Below are 25,469 nucleotides of genomic sequence, written 5' to 3' on the forward strand. Positions count from 1 at the left end.
GAGGTCTTTAAGCCCTCTCTAGTTTGTGGTGGAGTTTCATCCTGCCACACCTCCTAAATTACCAGCAACAGTGAGGCAGTCTGGAGAGGTCTCAAATGGCAGCAGCAGAACCATAGGCCACAAGGTGGCAAAAAAACCCACTAAAATCTCTCTTCCAGTGTCAACATCTCCTTCTCAAAGCCACCATCAACTGACATGGCCGAGGGCTCCCTCGCTCAGTTGACAGTTACTAAACCAGGGAGCCAGTTACTGGAATCCGGAGCCTGCTCTGAGCATGGCTACTCTAGCGAACTGGCCACGGGTCTGCAACGTCCTTTCCCCCCACAGCTCGGCAGAGGAACGGTGTTGCAATACCACCAGAGAGGTTAGTCTGTCGTTAATTGGGTGTTACACTTTTTGTGGCTTTGTGTTTTTTCTCCCCTTTTTATTTCTGTCTTCTAAGCCTCCCATAGGTGGTTTAACCACTGTAAACATGGTTATGGGAGGGAAAGAAGTGATTATATCTGGTTACTGTATTGTCCTAAAATACTTTCTTGTTGAAAATATTTACAGATTTAATATAGGGGGAAATAAGGCCAGCATGTGTGGCCCAGTGGCTTTTTGTCCCTGAAAAGTAGGTCTGAGGGGAGAGGGCAGGAGAAAGGAGGAAATAAGGGTGAAATAGAGGATAAAATGGTGATAACTGGGAATCAAAAGAGGAGAATAGGAGATTAATGCGTGGTCTACACAGTTGGATGGGTTAACTAAGATGTGATTTTTATTACATTGCTGCAATTTTCTGTAGACAGCCCGGTTTACATGGATTACATTGCTTTTGCTTGCCCTTGTAAATTTATTGGGGCAAGGTTAGCAATCTAATCAGGGTTAAGCCAATATAAGTGTCACCTTTTTTAGCTGAACCAGTGCAAGCTTGTGTGTAGACAAGCCCAAGGAGTGGTGAAGGGGATAGGTGCAAAGAGGCCAGAAAGAGGTAGAATACTTCACTTACACCTCCTGTGTTAATTGCTTTTCCTGCTACACACCTATCTTCTGGCTCCTCTGTATGTTAATTGCACCAATTTATATGCAAGGAACCAAATTCTGAGGTCATGAGTTTCCCAAAATCCAGGTATGCTTTTAATTTAACTACAGTGACTTTAATCAGATCAGAATAATTAAGAAAAAAAGTAACAAGTCTGAGATTTTTCTAATATGCCTATGGGGTGTTAGCAAGGCTTAAATTCAGCTGGAAGTGTCCGGAGCAGAGCTCTGGTAAATATTTTTAAATCCACAGGGCTGATGCCCTGAGCCCCAGCACCTCCTGAAGGGGGCTCTGGGCAGGGCCGTCCTTAGCCATAGGCAGAACAGGCAGCCGCCTAGGGCACCACTAGGTCTGGGGGCACCGCTCTGCTGGGAGCCCGGACAGACAGGAAGCAGTGGAGCATGTAAGAGCAGGGCTGCTGGGTCCTAGAGAGAGCCGAATGCAGCACAGTCTGAGGGAGGGGATTGGCTGCTGGGGTCTCTGGGAAGGGGTGGGGGAAGGAACTCACCTGTAGGGTGACCAGATGTCCCGATTTTATAGGGACAGTCCTGATTTTTGGGTCTTTTTCTTATATAGGCTCCTATTCACCCCCACTCCCGTCCCAATTTTTCACATTTGCTGTCTGGACACCCTAGGTGGGGGTAATTGGTACCTATATAAGACAAAGCCCCAAATATTGGGACTGGCCCTATAAAATCAGGACATCTGGATCTGGTCACCCTAGCTGGGGAGCGCGTCTCTCCCCCAGACTGACAGTGATCCATCTCATCCGGGGGGAGCTGCACAGGGCAGGATGAGCTGCTGTGGCTCCATGGGTGCCCCGTCCCTGAGATCAGATGCTGTACTAACTTCACCATGGTCTGTTGGGCTGGCGGTGGTGCCCATTGGCGTGTGATCGGACCTGAGGGTTTGCTGCTGCTGTTGCCACTCTGCACCCCAAGAGGTGGATTTTGGGGTCCTGCAGTTTTCCACCTATCTCCTCCTCTACTGCAGCTGTTGGACCAGCAGGTTGGGGGGTGAGCCAAGCATGAAAGCAGTGCTGTGTTGCCATTTAGATTGTCATTTAACAAATTTGTTTGCCAAAAATGCTTGCTAACAATCCTGAATTCAATTTCAATATTATTATTTTTTTAAATCAATATCTTAGCCAAAAACAGAAAATTAAGTTGTTGACAATTATTTGTGACAAGTTTGGTATGGGGAAGGGAGTGGGCCAGTTTTCATCAGAGAAACAAAAAAAGTTGACTGACTTTCCTATAGCCCTGTTACTGCTAAATAGAGCCCTCCAACAACTGTAATATGCTCATCTCCTTACTAGTGTATAGAGCAGGGGTCAGCAACCTACGGCACATGTGCCAAAGGTGGCACGCGCGCTGATTTTTGATGGCATGCGGCGGTGGGCTGAGCGGCTCAGCTTGCCACTGCTCTGGGGTTCCGGCTGCTACCCCATTGCCACCCGGGGTCCCGGCTGCCAGCCCCACTCAGCACCCACTGCTGGCCTGGGGACCCCCAAGGAACCCCAGTCTGGCAGCGGGCTGAGCAGGCTGGTGGCTGAGACCCCGGCTGAGCCACTCAACCTGCTGTCGGCCTGGGGTTCCATTCACTCAATTGGTAGCGGGCTGAGCAGGACTAAATTCAACGAAATAGGAAAACAAGAGCAACTAATGACAAAGTGCAAGGACCTAGACCAGTGGTCCCCAACCTTTTTCGTTTGGCGGTCACCAGACAAAGAACTGTGGCGGTGGACAAGCATCTGCCGAAATGCCGCTGAAATTCGGCGGCATTTCAGCGGCGATGCCTCTGGATGACGCTGCTTATCGGCGGCAAGCGGCGTCATTCAGAGGCGTCGCCGCCGAATTTCGGTGGCATTTTGGCGGATGCTCGTCCGCCGGCCAGTACGCGGGTGCACTGAGAGGCCCCTGGGGGCACCATGGCACCCACAAGCACTGCGTTGGGGACCCCTGACCTAGAGAGCCTCTTGAAGCACGGCGATCGTTTTGATTTAAATGGACTTGAACTGTATGAAGAATTGAGTACACTGTCATCAATGTTGCCACATGCAAAATCGATGATGGATTGTACAGTTTACTCATACCAGCAAACTTGTTGACATATATCCTAATGTGTACGTTGCCACTCGTATACTACTGACAATTCCTGTAACAGTAGCATCAGGAGAACGGAGTTTCTCAAAACTAAAGCTCATTAAAACCAATCTCCGTTCTACAAGGAGTCAGGAACACTTGACTGGTCTTGCTATTCTTTCAATCAAACAAGACAACACTTTGTCTTTGTCATACGATGACATTATTACTGATTTTGCAGCCAAAAAAGCCAAAAAGATTGTTTTTAATTAAAACCAAATCCTTGTTTCAATACCTCTGCATAGAAATTTCCAATAAAATGTTGACAAATTAAAAAAATTATATTATTTGCATCATTCTGTCAAATCAGAATTTTTTCTATAGTGCTACTTCTTTAGCGCTAGTCCATCAGCATTACAGTGTGCTTCATTAAGTTAAACTGGTTTTAATAACATGCATGTGGCAAGTTTTTCAGTAGTGTAAGCTTATGTTTGTGTTGCTAAGAGCAAGACAGGCACAGGGGCACCAGTTTAATAATCCTGCCTAGGGCACCATAAATCCTAAGGACGGCCCTGGCTGTGGGAAATACTCTTTGAGAATTTAGAGTTAGACACCCAACTCCAATTAATTTGAAGTGGGAGTTGGGTGTCTAACTACCCTTAGACATTAGAAAATGCAGGTCAAAATAATTGTAGCGAGCACCATAAGAGTCCCCTGTTTATAAGCTACCTCCAGCCTCACTTCCTCTTTCCAGGTTTTAAAGGTGCAGTCACTACAGTTCTTAAAGCTCCACATATCACAAGGTGTAAAGCGGTGTGAGTTGTACATTGGTCAGTGAGCGAGAGTCTAAGGAAGCAAGAATCTGCCTTTGTAACTTACCTCTGAGTGGGCTGGAAAATGTACATTATCCTTGGACTCTTCTCTAAATTTCCCCCATGATGGGGGAAGGTCAGGTGATCACCAGAGATCAGATCTCAAGGCTTAATGCAAAGGACCATATTGTAAATAATTGCTCAATAACTGGGGATTAAACTGCTCTGTGATATTTAGAGCTCTGAGGAGACCAGTCCATGAGTGAATGGGAGGGGAGATGATCATTGAGCAATGTTGATCAGTAATTCTGAGAACTCCAGAAGACAAGCATTACTCAACTCATGTTGAAGGAAGATATCTAGACTGTCACGCTCTAGTGGAATGTCTGCAGATACTGTTTATGACTGAGGAGGAATTGAGTTGCTATTGCTAGTGACTAACCTGCATTGGCAAAAAGGAAGGATGGGAGTGGACAATCCTCTCTCATGACAAATAATAATGGAAATGTCTCTGGACTAGATCTTGTGGGGTGATGCAGTGGGAAACTTTAGGAAGAGTTCTATCCAAATTCTATAGTACTAACCCAATCTGTATTTTTCCAAGGTTTGAAAAGCATTCCCAAAGCACGTGCTCAAATGCCTTCACATGGAGGGCAAGGAGAAGGCCCCCTGTTTTGATCTTATTGACATTTTGTATAATATCAAATGATCTCTTTATATGGACATGTCTGAAATAATTTCTGGCTGGTCCATATGAGTTCCTTTTGGCAGTGTTCTGCATAAATATTAAAGCCAAAAAGGACCATTGTGATCATAGTGTTTTGAGACAGTGGATTTACTGAGGTTCTTGCCAAGTTCTGTTTTCTAAACTGGTCAGTGATATTGGATCAAAACAGTTAAAACTCTCTTGACCTTTCTCCCTTCAGGGTGATAGTTGTTTTCTGACAGGTGCTTGGAATAGCTCCCACCACTGGAGTCTTACAGAAACTTGTTTCTTGAATTCTGTTTAAACTCATCCAGTCAAGGGGATTTTCCATTGGGGAAGCCATCTGTCACTTCTCTCCCCTTTTCAAATATCCTGGCACCACTGCTCTTTGGTTCAGGGTAGAATTTGGAAGTTCAGGGTGCCCAGGGAATCCTGTCTAGTTACATTTGGGCCTTGATTTTAACTAAGGCACCAATCCTGCCACCGCTCGCTATTGGGTGAAATCAGTTGAACAACTCGCAGAAGGAAGCACTGCCCCTGGTACTAAGTGTTTGCAGGAGTGGACTCTAAGTTAAAATTGAATCCAGTTGGGACTGGATATCTAGCAAATCACATGTTCTAGCCAATTTTCCTAGCATAAATATTTGCTGCAGATCATGAAACTTATAAAACACAGCTGTTTAACAATCTTTCGTTTTCTTGCTTTCGATGTGACCTCTTAGAAATGAATACTTCTAACGGCTACCTAAGTGAAACCCACCATAGTATGAGGATCATTTAAATAACTGAAATTACTGAGCACCAACTCAAATGTTACAGATTGTCCATTCAGGAAGCATGTAGAAACCTCAATTAGTTAGCAGTTCCTTTTGGTACACCAACTGGTACAAACTAGGGGCATGATCTATTACAGGGGTCGGCAACCTTTCAGAAGTGGTGTGCCGAGTCTTCATTTATTCACTCTAATTTAAGGTTTTGCGTGCCGGTAATACATTTTAACGTTTTTAGAAGGTCTCTTTCTATAAGTCTATAATATATAACTAAACTATTGTTGTTTATAAAGTAAATAAGGTTTTTAAAATGTTTAAGAAGCTTCATTTAAAATCAAATTAAAATGAAGAGCCCCCCCCCGACTGGCGGCCAGGACCCGGGCAGTGTGAGTGCCACTGAAAATCAGCTCGCGTGCTGCCTTAGGCATGTGTGCCATAGGTTGCCTACCCCTGATCTATTACATGATCTATGCACACCTGCTCCCTCACTACAATATGGTGACAGCTGACACAGCTAATGAATCCTTCCCTTGTAGTAGATAACTCCACTGCATGCCTGTTTGTTCTAACCTAAACTAAATGGCCCAAATGATTAAATTAAATGGAATATCAGATGTGATAGACCCAGGCCCATTGGGTACAGCAGAGTAGTCCTATTGGGTACTGGGAAGTGGGTGGGCAGACACTCGCCTACAGCAGAGTAGTCAAAGGCAGATATACTGGCCACTGGATAAGCAGTTTTCTGTTCCCTGACTGACCAGAGCAGGGGCTGATCAAGTTAGGCTAATGAGAATACCTGACTCCAATTAACCTGCAAAGAGTCAGGTGAGGCTGTTAAGCTAATGTGAACACCTGACTCTAATTAAGGCCCCTCTGAGACTGTAAAAAGGCTCACTCCAGTCAGGCTGCGGGGAGGAAAGGGAGCTAGAGGAGAGGAAGTGCAGCTGAAGGGCTGGGTAATGAAGACACCGGAAAGGGAGCCCTAAGGTAAGGGTGACAAAGGCATTAAGAGAGAAGTGGGAAAGCTGTGGGGAAGTGGCCCAGGGAACTGTAGCAGCTCTGGTGGTGAAAGATCAGCTGTCAACAGCTGCTGCTACTAGGGTCCCTGGGCCAGAACCCAGACTAGAGGGCAGGCCTCTGTTTTCCCCCCAACCTGCCACTACAGAAACAACTTCTGGGAGGGGAAGACAGGCACCTGTCAGGACAGGAGGCTAAACTGTTCTTGAATAAGCCCCTAGGGACAATAGAGACTGTGGGAAGTTCTCTCACCAACCTCCTTGCTGGGTTATGATGAAAAGGGCTCAGTAGACTGTAACCCTGGCCCTAGAGAGAGAAGGGCTACGTGGAGAGTCACAGTGAGCCTCTGATATCAGAGGGGTAGCCGTGTCAGTCTGGATCTGTAAAAGCGGCAAAGAGTCCTGTGGCACCTTATAGACTAACAAACGTACTGGAGCATGCATCCGATGAAGTGGGTATTCACCCACGAAAGCTCATGCTCCAATATGTTTGTTAATCTACAAGGTGCCACAGGACTCTCTGCTGCTTTTAGTGAGCCTCTGAGGTCAATACCGGATTTATAATGGCGCCGGGCCCACAGTCAAAAGGGGCCCTGGCGCACTCTTCTCCACGCCCACCCCGCTCTCTCCTGTGGGGTCAGAGCTTGACGCTGTGGGCTGCTGCGGCTCCGTGGCAGCCTCTGCTGGCAGCCTGGCTCCTGCCCCGCCCCTTTCCCCAGCGTGCTACGTCCCCTCCCCCTGCTGATCAGCTGGATCAGCCTTGCCGGCAGGAGGAGACAACCGCAGCACATCACTCTGGAGAAGAGGCGGGTGTGAGGTGTTGGGGAAGGGGCTGGAATTGGGGCATACCCCCTCTAGCCCCCTGTGTGAGCACCCCCTCCAGCCCCCCGCCCTCCCTAACTCCTGCACCACCCCATGCCTTGACTCCTGCACCCCCCTACACACACCCTGCACCCCCTCACACACCCTTAGCCCCCTGCCCTGATAGCTAGCAGCGATCTTCCAGGATACCAGCCATGCTTTACCCCTCCCCCACTGTGTGGCTGGTAGCAGGGAAGATCCCAGCTAGCCAAACGCAAAAAAGCTCCGCGCCAATCACTCCCGCCCCCCCCCCCCGGCTTGGCTAAATGCAGGGAAGGATTTCTTTTAAGCCACAGGCAAACAGCCCAACCATCTCTGTCCCCTTACTTAAATTCCCGTATTTCAACCAGGTTACCATGAACGATATCACTCTCCTGAGGATAACACAGCGAGATAAAGAACGGATGTTGCTTGAATGCCAGCAAACACCGGGACCATACGCAGCTAGGCTTTGTCATGCAATGATACCAGATTTGCTACATGCATGGCCTACCATGGTGGACGGAATAAGGCTGCCCTGCCCAGAAACTTTCTGCAAAGGCTTTTGGAGTACCTCCAGAAGAGCTTCATGGAGATGTCCCTGGAGGATTTCCGCTCCATCCCCAGACATGTTAACAGACTTTTCCAGTAACTTTACTGGCCGCAAATGCATCCCAAGTCCTCAGGGCAAATGAATCATTAAAAAATGCTTGCTTTTAAACCATGTTTTATATTTACAAAGGTATACTCACCAGAGGTCCCTTCCATGGCTTCATTGTCTGGGATAGTGGCTTGGAAAGCTGGGAGGGTACTTCTGTCAGGCTGAGAAAAAGCTCCTGGCTGTTGGGGAGAACGGAGTGCTGTGAGCTCTCTGCAAGCTCGTCTTCATCTTCCTCCTCCTCATCTTCCCCGTCCGCAGAATCCTCAGCCATGGCTGCGATTACCATCCCCACCTTGGAATCCATGGACATGGGTGGGGTAGTGGTGGCGGACCCCCTTAGAATTGCATGCAGCTCAGCGTAGAAGCGGCATGTTTGCGCCCCTGCCCCGGACCTTCCGTTTGCTTCTTTGGTTTTCTGGTAGGCTTGTCTGAGCTCCTTAACTTTCACACGGCACTGTACTGAGTCCCTGCTGTGGCCTCTCTCCATCGTGGCCTTGGAAATTTTTTCAAATGTTTTTTCATTTCGTCTTTTGGAACGGAGTTCTGTTAGCACGGAATCTTCTCCCCATATAGCAATCAGATCCAGTACCTCCCGTGCAGTCCATGCTGGAGCTCTTTTTCGATTCTCAGACTGCATAGTTACCTGTGCTGATGAGCTCTGCGTGGTCACCTGTGCTGATCAGCTCTCCACGCTGGGCAAAGAGGAAATGAAATTCAAAAGTTCATGGGGCTTTTCCTGTCTACCTAGCCAGTGCATCCGACTCCAGATTGCTGTCCAGAGCGGTCACAATGGTACACTGTGGGATAGCTCCCGGAGGCCAATACCATCAAATTGCAGCCACACTAACCCTATTCCGAAATGGCAATACCGATTTGAGCGCTACTCCCCTCGTCGGGGAGGAGTACAGATATCGATATTAAGAGCCCTTTATGTCACTATAAAGGGCTTCGTTGTGTGGACGGGTGCAGGGTTAATTTGGTTTAACGCTGCTAAATTTGGTATAAACCCGTAGTATAGACCAGGCCTTACATGCTGACCTTAGAACCTAACCCCTGCGTAAGATGTGACTCCACTGTATTCATTTTTTAAAATTTATAATAAGCGATGCTCGAGGGGGAGGGCGCAAGATGGAAGTTTTGCCTAGGGTGCAAAATATCCTTGCACCGGCCCTGGATACTGTGTCAGCTGATCTCCTCCCCTTCCCCCCTCCCCCCCCACAGTCTCCAACCTACCTGGGCAGTACAGCAGACATGGCCCTGCCCACTAGCTCCTCTCCACTCCTTAGCCCACCCACCACTCTCTCCCCTCTCCCCCAAGGCTTAGCCCTCTTACTTTTAAAAATGATTGCTTGCCCCTCTCCCCCCTCAGGCTTTTCTGCCAGCCCTGTTGCCAGATATCCAGTTTTAGACTGGAAACTCCAAGAGAAAACGGGACCTGAGTGTCCGGTTAGCAGTGCTGACTGGGAACTAAATGTCCAGTTATAGGAGTAACCACATTAGCCTCTGCTCCTCCCACTCCCAACACCCACCCCAGAGGGCTGGAAAAGAACCTGTCCTGCTGCTGTGGGAGGAGGGGCAGCTCAGTGCAGCGAGAGACAAAGAATGGGCTAGAGCCAGGTAGGTACCAGCTCCATGTAGGCAGGGGTGGGGGGGATCCTGTTTACCCCCTCCCCAGCCCTGCGGTGCTTGCAGTTTACCCCTGACCCCTCCCCTAGCTCCTGCCCCACTGTGCTTTTACCCCTGGCCCCTTTTACAATTATTCCCCAGGGGGGCCCACAAATATGTTTGGCGCCGGGCCCACAAAGTTAATCTGGCCCTGTCTGAGGTTAGCATAAACCGCCTGGAAGCACGGGACCCACAGGGACAAGGTCGGAGCTCTGCCACACAGAGTACTTGGCAAGTATTCAAAAAATATGAATAATCTGCCCCCCAGCTGCTCAGACCTCCTCCCAAAAGCTACTGATTACTTTCCCTGTTCAGGACAATTGTTTTTAAGATTCTTGTTAAGATTATGTACCTATAGGTGGACTTCTGCAGTCAGAGAGATCAACTTTTTAATGAGTGAATGCTTTCTGCTTCTGCCTTTGTATAACTTTTATATATTTAAATCTTATTACTCAAAGGCTGTTGATATAAATCTTTTAGTCTCAGTGGGTCTTGGTAGCAATTTTCCAATAGTTCCTGTAGTGTCTAGTACTGAAGTGTTTTTAAGTGCTTATCTGAAACCCCTTTTTGTTATAGGTATGAAAAACCTGTTCAGGCTTTTCTGCATATCACAATATCATTTTAGGCCCAAACTTTCCCATGTTGCAGTCTTCTAAAGGTTGGGTAGGTTGTCTACTGCTTCATTCAAGCCAGATATTACTGGGGTAGCCAGGACCTACACAGGGAAAAGGCTGCCAGTGCTGGTCAAGACTCAATCTATAGGTAAACTACAAAGAGGAACTACTATTTATTAATAAACCTTATGCATTTGTAAATATATGTACTCCAAACAGAAACCACAGGAGATGCTTTTGCTGACCTAACACTAGCAATTACTGAACACTTACTCTGTGATGTTCTGATATGGGATTACTGTCCTAATTAAACATTGGATAAATCCAGGTCCTATCCTACATGAAGCTCTACTGTCTAGCACATGTGTAGAGCTCTCCTAGGTACTTTGCTTCTGCATAAGATGTCTTCATGTTCTGTTATTTTTATCATTTTTTCATTAGTCTCATACCAAAAATGCACAACTGGCAACACAATCTGATCCAAGACCAATTCTTGTTTCTCTTCCGATAGCAGCTGGGCTATGTCAATGTGATATTATATTATTGTAGTGCCTAGGAGCTTCCTTATTAACACAAGTATCAGAGGGGTAGCCGTGTTTGTTGCTTTTACAGATCCAGACTAAGAGTCCTGTGGCACCTTATAGACTAACAGACGTTTTGGAGCATGAGCTTTTGTGGGTATTTCCACTCAGGGCCGCCCAGAGGGGGGGGCAAGAGGGGCAATTTGCCCCAGGCCCCGCGTCCCGCAGGGGCCCCCACGAGTGTTTTCCGGGGCCCCTGCGGCTCCGGTTGAGCTCCCGCAGGCATGACTGCGGCAGGTCCACCGGAGCCCGGGACGAGTGGACCTGCCGCAGGCATGACTGCGGAGGGGGCTCTCGTCCCGCGGCTCGCCTGGACCTCCCGCAGGCATGACTGCGGCAGGTCAAGCGGAGCCGCGGGACCACAGCACCCGCTGCAGTCACTCGTCCCGGGCTCCGGTCGACCTGCTGCAGGCATGCCTGCGGGAGCTCAACCGGAGCCAAATGCCGCCCCCCAGGGAAAGGGCCGCCCCACGCGCCTGCTTGGCGCGCTGGGGTCTAGAGCCGCCCCTGAGCGGGGGCCCCCCGCCGCCAAAGACCCCGGGCCCCCGGAATTCTCTGGGCGGCCCTGTTTCCACTACATGTATCTGACGAAGTGGGTATTCACCCACGAAAGCTCATGCTCCAAAATGTCTGTTAGTCTATAAGGTGCCACAGGACTCTTTGTTGCTTATTAACACAGTTGATACTGATAAAATGAGAGAACACACTTTTTGGATGGCAGTAAACTTAGGCCAGGTAAGTTTTGTCAGCATAGCTGTCTGTCAGGTGTGTGAAAATACCGTGCCCTCTAGTGACATTGCTATGCTGGCAAAGCCCTCAGGGATGGTCAACACTAAACTTAGGTCAGCTATGTAGTTACAGTGATCCAAGCCCCAGTGTATATGCTGCTAGGTTGACAAAATAATTGTTCTGGCTACACAACTACTACCTCTTGTGGAGGTGGATTTACTCAGCAATGGCCAAACCCCTTCTGTCTCTGCAGGTGTTCCATTGTAGCCTTTCTAGTGGACACGTACCCTCAGTACAGAGGCAACTGTGCTGCAGGGTGTGTCTGTTGGCGTAACCAACATCACTGTGGTACTGTCCTGCCAGAAAAACTCCTCCTGTCAGCCTATGCTGTGTCTACACCAAGGGACTCTTGGTCTAGCTATACCTGCAAAGGATTTGTACTGTAGCTGAGGCCTTCATTTCTCTGTGGGGCAAGGACTGTCTCCTCATCTATGTTAGAAAGCACCTACTGCTGCAGGCACTTCCTCAATCTAATGACTATTCACCCCTGGCCTCTGTGGCAGTGTTGCAGCCATTATTACTAGGAGTGACAGTGTCCATGACATGTTCCGGGAGAACGCTGCTTGGACCCTCCGGCTCTGTGGTGATGGATCCAGCGAATGCAGTGGCTCCTAACCATACAGTTGGAGCCCCCCTTGTGACTGACTGACTGGACAGGCATCCCCTGCTGTAGCCCCTCATTGCCACATACCAGCACAGCTGCAGTCTATTTTTTTTTTTCTTTCAGGCCTTCCCCTCTCTTTCCCTTTCTTCCCTCTCACTTTTTCTCTGAGAGACAAGGTGGGGGAGGTAATATCTTCTATTGGACTAACTTCTGCTGGTGTGAGAGACAAGCTTACAAGCCACACAGAGCTCTTCTCCAGGTCTGGGAAATGTATTCAGAGTCACAGCTAAATACAGGGCGGAACAGATTGTTTAGCAGAAGTAGTTAACACACATTCTAAGAGACCATTTGAGGTGAAATGGCCTGTTAACACTTCTGCAGTCATAGGACAAAAAGAGGGGTTAGTGGGCAGGTCTGGCTTTATGAAGGGCAGGGCCCGATTTGAATACCCAGCAGCGGTCCAGGGCTTCGGCACTTTGGCGGTGGGGGTTCCACTCCAGGCTTTCCGTGGCCGCCGAAATGCCTCCAAAGACCCTCGGAGTGGACCCTCCATCACTGAAATGCCGCCAAAGCCTTGGACCGCTGCTGGGTAAGTAAAATAATAAGGCATCTAAGGCGCAGGGGTCTACCATGATGTGGGCTACGAGGTCTACATCGATGCTCTGATCGTTGGGGTCTTGGGCGCCTGGGACCCCCTTAATGAATGCGTGCTGCGGACCTGTGGGGTGGGCCATCACTACGCGCGGCTCATGAGATGCCTAATGGTCTCGGACGCTATTCGGTGGTCCAGAGACATTTTACACAGAGCACGTCACCGGCCACCGTCAATACCAAGAGTAAGCCGGCGTGACTTCGTGCACCCACAAGGGGGAAGAGACCTGTAAACTTCCCCTGTTGGACTTTATCCCCTGAGCCCTGAACCAACCAAACTGAACTCTGCCCTGTGAGGGTCATCCTATCCTCATTACCCAGTCCGCTCATTTATTCATGCCCACGACTACCCATAACCTGTTTGTATGAGTGATGTACCCTCACTGCTTGTTGGCTGAACCTTGAACTCACCCACCGTATACCCCGCATTGGGGACATGACAGACTGTTTATATGTATATGCCGTCCAATACCAAAACGCTAACATCCCCCTACAACCTGTATGTTACCCCCAATGACACAATAACTGACGCTTCAAACACTTTGTATCGTTTATTTTTAAATATTCTCTAATAAACTTTATATCTAGCAAAGTTATGAACTAAAGCAATAGGTACCAACTCCATGCGTGCTCCAGCCCTGGAGCACCCATGGGGGAAAGATGGTGGGTGATGAGCACCCACCAGCAACCCCCCCGCCCCATCAGCTCCTCCCCTGCCCCACAGTGTTTGCTGCACACCAGCAGGCCCTGCTTCCCCCTCTCTCCCCATGCCTCCTGCCCACTGTGATCAGCTGTTTTGCTGCGTGTAGGGGGCACGGGGAAGGAGGGGGAGCACGGTGTGCTGGAGGGAGGGGTCGGAATTTGAGAGGAAAGAACAGGGGAGTGCAGACACGGATCCAAGAGTTAAACCCTCGAGCTTTTTTTGTCCCATGCAGTTCTCATTCATTGAACTTGGTGGTCAGTGATGCAGCATCGGCTTCCAATGAGGCTGCTGAATTTTTTTTTTTAAATGTAATTCAAAGCATCTATGTATTTTTCTCTGTATCAACTCAACAGGGCCGCCCAGAGGATTCAGGGGGCCTGGGGCAGGGCCGGGTCTTCGGCAGCAATTCAGCGGTGGGTCCCTCTCAGAGGGAAGGACCCGCCACCGAATTGCCGCCGAAGAATGAAGTGGCAGCAGTAGAACAGCCTCAGTGCTGCCGACCGCAGCTTTCCCCCCACCCCCGCCCCACGCTGCATGTGGTACTTGTACTCACCGGGCGGCGCTCTGAGGCTTCAGGCAGCACTTCAGCGGTGGGTCCTTCACTCGCTCCGAGTCTTCCGTTGCACTGAAGGGCCTGCCCCTGAAGTGCCGCCGAAAACTGCCCTGCAGGGCCTGGGGCAAATTGCCCCACTCCCCCCCCCCCCCCCGGGGCAGCCCTGCTCATCAATGGCAAATTTTGAGGCAACATCTGCGAACACTCTCTCTGATACTGAAACCACTGAGTGCCACATGATGGGAAAGTCGAGTGGAGGTAATAAAGCCTATCAAACACCAAATTGGGAAGATAGATGATGCCATAGTTGCCATTATGGAGGACAATGCTATGACAGGAACTGTTCGTGGGAACAGTGGCAGAAGGAAATGGAATCACCAGAAACATACATAACTTCATTTCTGTGTGGCTTAGTGTTGTGGCATGACATACTGTTTGAAATAAATGTTGTAAGCAAGAGACTCCAAGTTATTGACCTTGATATATCTGGAGCAATGGAACAACTGGACAAAGCAAAGTCATACCTACAGTCTTACTGGTCAGATGAGGGATTTGAATATGTTCTGAAGAGTGCACCGAAGTTGGCAGAGGAACTTCATACTGAAGCTATTTTCCCACCCATTCAGGAATACAAGTCACCGAAGAAGACGACATTTTGATTATGAGGCACGGGATGATCCCATAAGAGACCCCAAACAACAATTCAAAGTTGAATTCTTTAACCAGGTGCTAGATTGTGCAATACAGTCAGTTGAAGAATGTTTCTTGCAGCTCAAGGAACACAGCAGTATATTTGGGATTGTAAAAGTTGTGTGGCCGGGGCTCAACCCTTCCTGGGGAGGAAGGGAGCCACACCGGCCTGCTGCTCTTAGGCGGGTCCTGCCTTGTGTCTTCAAGGCTGGGCAACAAGGCACAAAGTTAGTTAGGGCTCAGTCCTTCTGCTACAAGGAGCCACCACACAAACAGTTCAGGGCTCAGGCCCTCTGGTGCAGGGGCTGGGCAACAAGCAGTTAGTATAGAGGCCCAGGCCCTAGATCTGGGCGGGGCAACAACAGTCAGGGCTCAGGCCCTCTGGTGCAGGGGCTGACCAACAAACAGTTAGGGCTCAGGCCCTTGGGCAGGGCTGAGCAGACAAACGGTTTAGGATACAGGCCCAGACCCTTATGCCTGAGCGTTGGGGTGAGGGGGAAGACTGCCACCCGTGAGTGGGGTGGCAGGGGGGACACAGGCCCACCCACTCCACTGCGTCCCGGTCCGGGGCCCTAGCAGCAGCTACCACCGCTGACGGTCAGTGGGGATCCTGACCGCAACACACTGACATAGACACTGGTTGATCTGCAGCCTGACTGGGGTCGGCTGCCCCCAGGCCACTTCCAATTTCCGCCTCTGGGCCTACCTGGTCCGTGGCATCCGCTCCCAGGAAGTCCAACAGCATGAGCTCCTTGCAGCCCGGGCTGGGGGGTAGATCCGACAGTTCCTCTGGGAAGTCCGGCCAGGTTTGCTCCGGGGGCTCCTCCAGGTAACAGCAAGGGAGAGGGGGAGTCTCCAGCAGCTCCTCCTCGTAGCGGGCGAGGGGAAGCTCCGGCCAGTCAGGGCAACTTCCCTGGGCTCCAGCGGCTTCCCAGCCCCGAGCCCTCTCTGGCAGGTCTGCTCCCAACAGAGGCTGGGCTTCCACTGCGCTCTGACTGACGGCTTTTATACTTCCGGGTCATCGCCTGACCCTCTGAGGGGCGGGCTCACTGCTCTGTAGCCCCGCCCCTTCCGGTGCCCAGCAGTGCTCAACCCTTCCTGGGGAGGAGGGGAGCCACACCGGCCTGCTACAGGGATGTTATCTGATATTCCAAAACTCCTCACTATACCTCAAGAAGACCTACAAAAGCAATGCAGGGCACTAGAGACAGTGCTGACACATGATTACATGCGCGATATTGATGCAAGTGATTTAGGTGATGAACTGAAAGCCCTTTCAAGATACATTTCAGCAGGATCAACTCCAAAGGCTGTTCTGGAATATATGTGCACAAATAAGATGACCACTCTCTTTCCAAATGCTTTTGTTGTTCTGTGCATACTTCTAACACTTCCTGTAACAGTTGCCAGTGGAGAACACAGCTTCTCCAAGCTGAAGTTAATAAAAACACATCTACGGTCCACAATGACACAGGAAAGCACCACTTTGATTATTCAAACAGATAAAAATGCCAGTGTTTACTATGCAGACAAGAAAAGTTACATTTGCTGTTCAGGCATTTGAAAGTTGTGTTATTTAAAATTTTTGAACAAGGCATTTTAAGTTGGTAGTTCTCCTTTATTGGGGTAGGTAGCAGAGCAGTACCATGAGAGGAGTAGAATTGAGACCTTTCAAAGTTTTGGCCCAAGCGAGGGAGTATGGGGGCATCATTTGAGCTCCCCGCCTCAGATGACAAAATGTTGTGGGCCGGCCCTGCTGGCACCCCTGGATTGGGAAACCCTGAATTAAAGGTGAAGCTCAGGCCCCTACTGACCTGACATTGCATGGGAATTTACAATGTAAAATGGAGAAAACTGTTTGGAAATTGACAGTTAAGTTGTTTGTCCCTGACATGGGTATGCAGTGTTAGAGGGGGAGGAGGCTGCAGGAAACCTGTCCCATTCCGGGGTGCAATCCAGCCCAACAAGGGGCTGTGTCACTGCCTGCCCTGCAACCTTACACTGCTTAACTGTTGTAGCTCCCAACCTGCACTGCTTCCAAAGAACCAGCAGGTCACACCCGGAGCGTTGGTGTACAACTGCAGCCCTGGTTCAGCAACCTGTTAGTGACACACCAGCCACCCTCTGGCTTCCAGCCACCTGTTACTACCCGCAGGGTGATTCAACATACCTCCAGCCCTCTCCTGGACAGTTCAGATATTAAAGGTCTGTTGCCCCTGCTATAAAGGGTCAATATTCAAGTTTGCTACTTTAAGTGGAGTTACTCAACAGTGCAGTTCAAACACAGCATTGGCTTGGTTTCACTGAAAAAGAATAAAACCAGTTTTATTAAAAAAAGAAGATCGAATTTTAAGTGAATTCAAGTATCAGGTATGAAAGTCAGAAATGTTTTCTAGTAGCTAAACTTAACACGCTTGACTAGATTCAAGGTTAAATCCTCACCCCATGTTCCCAGCAATGTGGCTGACCAAATTCTCAGGTCAGGATCTCCCCAAAAGTCAAAGAGCTGGTTCCTTTGTTTTGTTAGGTGAGAGAGATCCTTTGGGGTTTTCTACCCCCTTTTTTTATAGGCCAGTTAACCCTTGAAGTGGCTTCTTTTGAGGGTTACCCCTCAAAGCAAAGTTTATTCAAGCAGTAAAGAAGGCAACATTGGGTCTGGTGGTGAAGGAGGCTCCCTATGTTTGCTGGAATGCAAATTTGGTTTATCTCCTGCCCTCTACTGTCCCAGGGACCCTGCTTACTCCTTCTATGTAAACCGAGGTAAAAACACATTTCTTCATTCAGGATACTTCTGCCTGGGCCGGGCTGTATGGGTTTGAACACGTTAAGAATAGTATGCAGGGGACTTCATAACTGTACATACACTTCACCGTGATATTATTGGCCTGTGAGCTGTTGGTTTTCAGATGATTCCCCCACAAGCCATATTTTGTACAAAGATTATTACACTAGTGTGTAGGTGTGAACCATGAGAGTGCTTTCAGTCTCACCTTCCTCCCACTGGCAGGGTCCCATGAGGGTCAGACAGTTGCAGTCCTTAAAATGGAAGCTGCACAGAGACTTTTTCCTCCCTTGTGGCATCCAGCACACCCAAGGCAACGGAGAGGAGTGAGAGCAAGAGACATGATTCCATAGAAGGAGTATAGCAATGGATGCACTTCCCCCTGCAAGCCAAGATTTCTTAGGGGGGAAGGGAGGGGTGCAGCTCTGCATTGCCCCAAATAAGGGGGGAGAGGAGGTTGGCTATGGAACCTTACCTCTTAATTTCCACGCTAACAGATGCGTGGGGATTTCTTTAACTATGCTGTAATTAGGGGGTGTTTTAGTTTAAGGACTACGTATTTTAAACCTTACCACTATCTAAACAGTGTCTTGTTTGGGAACTGTCTTGTACAGTAAGATGTACATGTAAACACTGCTGATCATGGATGAATTCAGTATATGCATTTTGTACATCGCTAGATGCAGTTATTGGGCATTGAACACTTATAATTGCATGAGTGTGTGGGTGGTGTTCAGTATTTAAATGAGAGATTGCATCTTCCTAGATACTGTACAGTGTCACTTTAGCCTGAGGCTGCGGTTGGCTTTGTTACAAATAACTCATTAGCTCCAGTTAGCCTTGGGGATGTTTTAAGGTTCCATCTGCACCACATACTTTGTCATGTGTTGTAAAAAGTGCCTAAATACAGTATTGCCCTGATTAATACCATGAGGCTTTACTATGTCTGTGCTCCCATAAGCAGACAGGCTGGGAGGGGATCCTTGCATCATTGCTGCTGCTCTCCTATGAGATTCTCTCTGGGTTTTGCACTAACCATCCCACACACAGAGCCTGTGGAGGGCTTGAGGGTGGCCGGGAGGCAGTATTGAGACATAAGACCTTCATGCAGGTGACTATGGCCTCCACTGATACCCCTCACTTCAGTGACTAAACCCCTTACCATTTAAGGTGGCCCACCCACTCCTACACCTTGGAGAAAAAATGCACTGTAAACTCAGGGCACAAACTTGCAGTGTTCCGTCGTCCGTCCGCCCCCCCACCCCTCGAAGTCTGGCCCATGGTGCTAATGAGATCAAACCATGTTAAGGAACTGAAACGTGTCCTGGAGCATGATTCCTTAACAGGCTTATAACTGTTTGTTCCTGTTCAGCACATGAGATCAAACCATACTATAACACAGGCTCTATCACATTTGCTAAAGTACAGTAGAATCTGTAGTCTAGGCAGGGCCTCATTCAAGCAGAGGCATAACTTAATTGTTGCTAGCTGGGTTCCAGCCCAGGTTTCCTGATGGGTGTGGACTGGCAACTCCTTGCTGGAAGACCATGCAGTGAAACTGTGACATGGATGACTTTTCATGTCCCTGTAGGATTGTGTCTAGCCCAGTCCTCAGGGATTGTTTTTCCCACAGCATTTACTGGTCAGACAAGAATGGCAGGACTCTGCTGGAAAGAACCATTTAAACACAACTGTAGCGATGCAGTCCTGCTTACAAGAGGTGTATATGCATTAGAAAATTGTATAGCCATTTTCCAGCAGTAATTCAGTTGCACTTGTGCTAGCAACAGTGCAAGCCCTACTGCATACAATACTTGGCCATTAAAATCTGTTCTGTACCGGCTGTGAGGCAAGCTTGGTCAAACTTGGCTAGAAAGTTCAGCTTCCATCTGTTCCTCCATGTAGATGCAGTCCTGTGGAGCAATCCTATCCTTAAAATCAGGGTCAAAACCTTGATGTGGAAGGGCTGGATAGGGAGGGGAACTCTGACTGGGTTAAAAGTGACACAAAGTCCTGTGGCACCTTATAGACAGACATATTGGAGCATAAGCTTTCGTGGGTGAATACCCACTTCGTCAGACGCATGTGGTGGAAATTTCCAGAGGCAGGTATAAATATGCAGGCAAGAATCAGTCTAGAGTAATGAGGTTAGTTCAATCAGGAAGGACGAGGCCCTCTTCTAGCAGTTGAGGTGTGAACACCAAGGGAGGAGAAACTGCTTTTGTAGTTGGCTAGCCATTCACAGTCTTTGTCTAATCCTGAGCTGATGGTGTCAAATTTGCAGATGAACTGAAGTTCAGCAGTTTCTCTTTGGAGTCTGATCCTGAAGTTTTTTTGCTGCAGGATGGCTACCTTTAAATTTGCTATTGTGTGGCCAGGGAGGTTGAAGTGCTCTCCTACAGGTTTTTGTATATTGCCATTCCTAATATCTGACTTGTGTCCATTTATTCTTTTGCACAGGGATTGTCCAGTTTGGCCAATGTACATAGCAGAGGGGCATTGCTGGCACATTATGGCATATATTACATTGGTGAACATGCAGATGAATGAACCGGTGATGTTGTGGCTGATCTGGTTAGGTCCTGTGATGGTGTTGCTGGTATAAATATGTGGGCAGAGTTGGTGTCAAGGTTTGTTCAATGGATTGGTTCCTGAGTTAGAGTTACTATGGTGCAGTGTGTTGTTGCTGGTGAAGAATATACTTAAGGTTGGCGGGTTGTCTGTGGGCAAGGACTGACCTGCCTCCCAAGGCCTGTGAAAGCGAGGGATCATTGTCCAGGATGGGTTGTAGATCACTGATGATGCATTGGAGAGGTTTAAGCTGAGGACTGTAGGTGATGGCCAGTGGAGTTCTGTTGGTTTCTTTCTTGGGCTTGTCTTGCAACAGGAGGCTTCTGGGTACATGTCTGGCTCTGTTGATTTGTTTCCTTATTTCCTCATGCAGATATCGTAGTTTTGAGAATGCTTGGTGAATATCTTGTAGGTGCTGGTCTCTGTCTGAGGGGTTGGAGCAAATACGGTTATACCGCAGCGCTTGGCTGTAGACAATAGATCATGTGGTGTGTCCGAGATGGAAGCTGGAGGCATGAAGATAGGCATAGCGGTCAGTGGGTTTTCAGTATAGTGTGGTGTTAACGTGACCATCACTTATTTGCACCGTGGTGTCTAGGAAGTGGACCTCCCGTGTAGATTGGTCCAGGCTGAGGCTGATGGTGGGGTGGAAGCTGTTGAAATCGTGGTGGAATTCTTCCAGAGTCTCCTTCTCATGGGTCCAAATTATGAAGATGTCATCAATGTAGCATAGGTAGAGAAGGGGCATGAGTGGACAAGAGCTGAGGAAGCGTTTTTCCAGGTCAGCCATAAAAATGTTCGTATATTGTGGGGCCATGTGGGTGCCCATACCGGTGCCACTGGTCTGGAGGTATATATGGTCACCAAATTTGAAATAATTGTGCGTGAGGATAAAGTCACAGAGCTCAGCAACCAGTTGTGCTGTGGCATCATCAGGGATACTGTTCCTGACAGCTTGTATCCATCTGTGTGTGGGATGTTTGTGTAGAGAGCCTCCACATCCATGGTGGCTAGGATGGTGTTTTCTGGAAGCTCACCAATGCATTGTAGTTTTCTCAGGAAATCAGTGATGTCACGGAGATAGCTGGGAGTGCTGGAGGCATAGGGTCTGAGTAGAAAGTCCACATATTGGACAGTCCTTCAGTGAGAGTGCCAATTCCAGAAATGATGAGGCATCCAGGATTTCCAGGTTGCAGCTGGGTTTTTTAAACCATTTGTAGTCTTCAGCAGCAATTTGGTTTGCCCTGCTCTGGGCATGGAAATATCTCCAATTAAAGTATTCGCTTCTAACTGTATTTGGAGCAGATGCATTGGGAACTTCAGAACTTTATTTTAAGGGAAATTTCCTTGCTTTACTCAGCCATTGATGTCCTTTTGTGATTTTTTTTTCTGGCTCAAAAAACTCTGCCAAAAATTGAGAATCTGAGAGTTGCTTAGAATAGAGATTTGGATACACAACTATCTTCAACCTAATAGAATACATTTGTATCTGATGTTTAAAAGGCAACTATTGATCTGAGACTACAGTTAATTCACCAAAAGACACTCTTTCCAATATGCTGGTCCTGGCATCGGTTAATGGTAATGGGCCTCATAAATGCTGATCTGTGTTGGAAATGGAACTCCTTTGGTGCTATATTAACTCATACGTTTTGGGGGTGCCTCTATATCAAGCATTTCTGGCATGAGGTGGGTCAAAGGACCAATTAGTTATTGGATGCTAACTTGGAGCCCTCCCCCTTAAGTTTTGTTCTTGGATGTATTCCTGATACCTGTAGGGTGGCCAGATGTCACGATATTATAGGGACAGTCCTGATATTTGGGGCTTTTTAAAATATGGGCTCCTATTACCCCCCACTCCCTGTCCCGATTTTTCGCACTTGCTATCTGGTCACCCTAGATACCTGGTAACAATGTGGCATGGTTCCAATGTGCAGCTTTGGTCACTACAAAATTAACCCTGCACAAATGGAAAAATTTATCTCCACCAAACCTTGCTGCATGGCCCAGTGATATTCCTGGCTTCGCAGCAAACGCAGGCAGACTTTGTCATGAGGGGAGTTCCATCCTGGCTTGACCCAGCTTCCACTGATGGCCAATAAAGACCCAGACCTTCTAAAGTTTTTAAAATGAGGCAGAAAGTTTCCACAGTGGGAGTATATGCAGAGATGCTGATTCTAGCACATGGGGAAGAGGCATGTTCTGGCAGCTTTAAATAGTTATATTGTGAAACTGCAGAGATCCACAGATATAAGATACAGTGTGCAATGCTGAGATAGCTTCAGGACTTTCCTTTTTGGGGAACCACTATGCAGAGATCTTGGGGAGATAATCCTTCAGGCCGTTCAAAATCAATAAGTCAATCAGCTGTTCCTTCTCACTCCTAGCCCTCCTCCCTTCCCCCCAGCCTGGGGTAAATGAGTGGTCTCTGTCTTTGGAAAAATCTGAGATTGATTTGCCATTTTGTCTCTGTGTCCCCACACTGCCCCCCCCATCAGCACACTGATAACATCCATTTGTCTGAAACCTTGGTTTCAGTTACAGCCTCAAAGACAGTCCATCAGTGGTAACCTGGATATTCCTCTGCCATCATGGTTGTGATTTCCAGGGAGTGCTGTAAATCTTCCACTCTTTAGGGAGTTAAACGCCAGCTCGTTGAAATAAAGTTGTTATAAACCTTTGAGTGCTGGGGGAAAATGCCAGCTCAGGAGTTCTGGAGTCAGAGATGGACATCCTCAATGCAGCCTTACAGCAGAAACTGTACAGGCAGAAGCCGTGCAAGGTACCCACACCCCTGATCTGGAGAGACCCCCTCGAGGGCTAAGAGGAAAGTCTAAGCTCCAGGTCTCACTTTGCCCTTGGCTTGTCAGTTAAGGTTGCCACAAAGAGGGGGGACAGCTGTTGCCAGTTGTGATAGTGTTTGTGAGGGGGCACTTGTGCTCTAGACACTTGGCTGAGGCCCACCAGGAACACTTCACATGGCATGGCACTGCCCTGTCCCTCTTGGATAGTAACAATGGTAATTCTGTTCCATTAGGCTAGATTTCAACTGGAGACCTAGATGTGAAATAAAGGGGGTGTTTAGATTTATGACAACCTAACTCGATGCTTCAGTGCACTTCCACGGATTTGCTAACTGCAGAGGGCATTGGATGGAGTTTCAGACATGGGAAGTTGACACTCCATCTGGAAAACACTGATAGTCTTGCCCACTCTCCTGTACATACACACGGTGTCTCCGCTACACAAGGGCATGGGATTTGTGGCAGGCTTTTGGTGGTGCCGCAGGGTCAAATTATTGTGGCTGATCTTTGGTAGCACTAGCTGTCTGAGGTGTCGAGGGCATGGGCACTCAAACTCTGCCAAAGTAGGATCCTCCTATTTAGCAATACAGGGAGGGCAGGGTATCTGACCCCCCCCCCCACTTCATGTGTTCACCACCGCAAGATTGAGAACCTATTGGTTAGGGGATGTTGAAAACATTGTATTTCACAGTGCTCCCAACCTGTAGCTCCAGAAGAAGCAGAGTGGCTCAGAATAAATCTGATTCCCTGAATGGGTGTGACGGGAAAAGCAGTGGAGCTGCCAGCATCCTCACCCTCTTGCTTTGGCCTAATAATAGGTGTGAGGGAGGCAGAGGGGCTTCCTCATCTAGTACTTGTACAGCCTGGTTGGACAAAAGAGAAATGCTGTTTTGTTATGTTGCATCTACATCTTCCAGCCCTTGGGATTTCTTTGGAGGGACGATGCTGAGGAAAAGGCAGTGGCCTGAGAGCCACTGGCCCACAGCTGCTGGAAGGTTTTATACACATTCTGGTGGTGTGTATTCAGCTATTTGTTTTTATCTGAATATTGTAACAAACACACTCCAAAACAGAGGTAATTTTCAGGCTGCTCTTAGACTGGATGGCCTACCTAAACCAGTAATCTCCTAAATCCCATGCACTCTGCCCCACTCACTGCTCCTGACACATCATCAATAATAATGTTGTATCAGTGACATGCACCTGCATGTAAACAAATCACACCCACGATGAGGGGACACTGTTCTTGTTGCTAAAATAAGGACAAGCACAACCCCAGTGTCTATATTACTGAAGGACCCTCAAGAGACCCCACAACCCTCCCCTAGACAGCTCACTGTCTTGTTTGGGAACAACCTGGTAACCTCTTCTGTCCCTACAGGAACCGAGGGTTGATCTGGGATAGTGACCTCATGACATTCCTTCCTCCCTCTACCTCTGCCCTGGAGTTCTCCCCACTCTCCCTTTTCCATTTCATCTTTGTTTCATAGCAGTGGCCTCTATTTCAAAAGCAATGGCTCTCAAGGGAATCAAAATGCACCAATCAGTTCCTGAATACAGGATCACCCCTCTGCCAGCCTGAGCCCCGGAACTGATCCATGCAAAGAAAGCTTGGAGCTATAGGCTCCAGGTCTGGTCTCAGGAGCATCAGGCTGTGCTCCAGGTCTGCTTTTCTTCCAGGCTGCTACCAGCAGCTGCACAGAATTGCGGATCTGATGCTCATGTACTTATAGGCAACTGTCATAATACATTCCCTTCAAAGAGGCTATTATGACAATATCCTGGACAAACCTTATGGAATTAAGATAAACACTATTGAATTGAGTTCAATGCCTTTGGAGTCCATGGTATAAAAAATGCAATTGTTTGTATTATTGTGAGATTATATGTAATTTTGGGTATGCTAATGTAATTCCTCCCATTACATTACAAAGAGCTGTTAATTGTCCAATTAACAGCTCATTAAAGCCAACCCCTGGAGAAAGAACGAGGAGTACTTGTGGCACCTTAGAGACTAACAAATTTATTTGAGCATAAGCTTTCGTGGGCATAGAATGGAACACACAGACAGAAGATATTTATACATACAGAGAACATGAAAAGGTGAGAGTAGCCATACCAACTGAGGCCAATCAATTGAGATGAGCTATCATCAGCAGGAGAGCTATCATCTATGGGTTATCTCCATTATCACTTCAAAGGTTTTTTTCTCTCTCCTGCTGATGATAGTTCATCTCAATTGATTGGCCTCTTACAGTTGGTATAGCTACTCCAACCTTTTCATGTTCTCTGTATGTATAAATATCTTCTGTCTGTGTGTTCCATTCTATGCATCCGATGAAGTGGGTTTTAGCCCATGAAAGCTTATGCTCAAATAAATTTGTTAGTCTCCAAGGTGCCACAATTACTCCTGTTGTTTTTGCAGATACACACTAACACGGCTGCTACTCTGAAACCCCTGGAGAGGTTTGCATATACTAGATCAAACTGAATTCTCCAGGGACCAACAGACAAAGGACTTGTGGTTAAATAGCCTTGTTTTAAACAGGCTT

At 48.1% G+C, this 25,469-nt stretch overlaps 1 protein-coding gene across 1 annotated transcript in view; it reads left to right on the forward strand.

The window, feature by feature from the left end:
- Positions 1-306: 306 nt before the first annotated feature.
- The window catches only part of ELOVL3 (ELOVL fatty acid elongase 3), a 51,613-nt gene continuing 26,450 nt past the window's right edge, over positions 307-25,469 (forward strand). The window contains exon 1 of the mRNA XM_039482278.1: positions 307-364. The gene's annotated coding sequence lies outside the window, so the exon portion shown is untranslated. The remainder of the gene's footprint in view (positions 365-25,469) is intronic.

The sequence above is a fragment of the Mauremys reevesii genome, linkage group 7 (assembly GCF_016161935.1).
Source record: "Mauremys reevesii isolate NIE-2019 linkage group 7, ASM1616193v1, whole genome shotgun sequence".
Lineage (NCBI taxonomy): Eukaryota > Metazoa > Chordata > Testudines > Geoemydidae > Mauremys > Mauremys reevesii.